Source organism: Nannospalax galili, unplaced genomic scaffold, assembly GCF_000622305.1.
Source record: "Nannospalax galili isolate Female #2095 unplaced genomic scaffold, S.galili_v1.0 scaffold794, whole genome shotgun sequence".
In the NCBI taxonomy this organism is placed as follows: Eukaryota; Metazoa; Chordata; class Mammalia; order Rodentia; family Spalacidae; genus Nannospalax; species Nannospalax galili.
This window is the reverse complement of record NW_008334566.1, coordinates 70,244-71,167: the sequence shown is the minus strand read 5'-3', so window position 1 is coordinate 71,167 and position 924 is coordinate 70,244.

Sequence of the window (924 nt, the reverse complement as noted above, 5' to 3'; positions counted from 1 at the left end):
TTCTGGCTAATCTGATAGATTTCAATCAATATCTTATTACTTTATTCTCTATATCTTTTTATGAAGCTGTGATCACATATATATTGGGTTAGTCTACAGATGTAGCTCAGTGGTGGCATGTCTGCCTAGTGCACATAAAACACTAGATTCAATATCAGTAGTGAAAATATATGTATGGATCTGTAGATGTTTACATACATTTGTATGTGTGTCAGATGTCACTCTGTCTTCCACCTCTTAAATTTCTTCCATACGCTTACCTTACTGTATCTATGTGCTCAATGTGGAAACATTCTTTTTATATGTCTTTTAGCCTGAAGGACATGACTTTTTTGTTTCCTTAGAGTACAAACTCACTCAGATTTCCTCTACCTTGTAATACCAGAGCAGACTTTTGCAAGCTGCACCTTACCCTTGTGCACTGGTTGGTCAGTGTTGTCCTCCACTAAAAGTGGCCTTGGAGGCCTTAAGTACATCCCCTTTAATTATTTCTGATTGCAGTTACCATAACTGACTGGAGTGAAAGTCTGTTGGCTTTCTGTCATTCTCCTGTTTTCTTTGCTTTTCTGGGCCTTTGTGTTGGATGCTAATCAGTTGGTTCAGATCAGTGGATTCCACTGTTTTTCCTCTTCAGTACTGCAGTAGATGGAATATTTCTGAAGTTGCCTGCCATTTCCTAATGTGTCTGACTTTAAGGATTATGAATGTGTGGGCCATCTGGAACTTGCTAGGTCCCACTTCATTTTTACCTCGGCCCTCAGCCCTCAGCCCTCAGCCCTCAGCCCTCAGCCCTAGGGGCCACTTTCCCAAGAAGCTATTCATTGCAACTTTGATATCACTACCTGCCTCTAGTCTCTGTTTGTAGCTTTCATGCCCAGCTAAAATTTCACAACATAACAGAATGTGAAAATGTAATATTAAAAA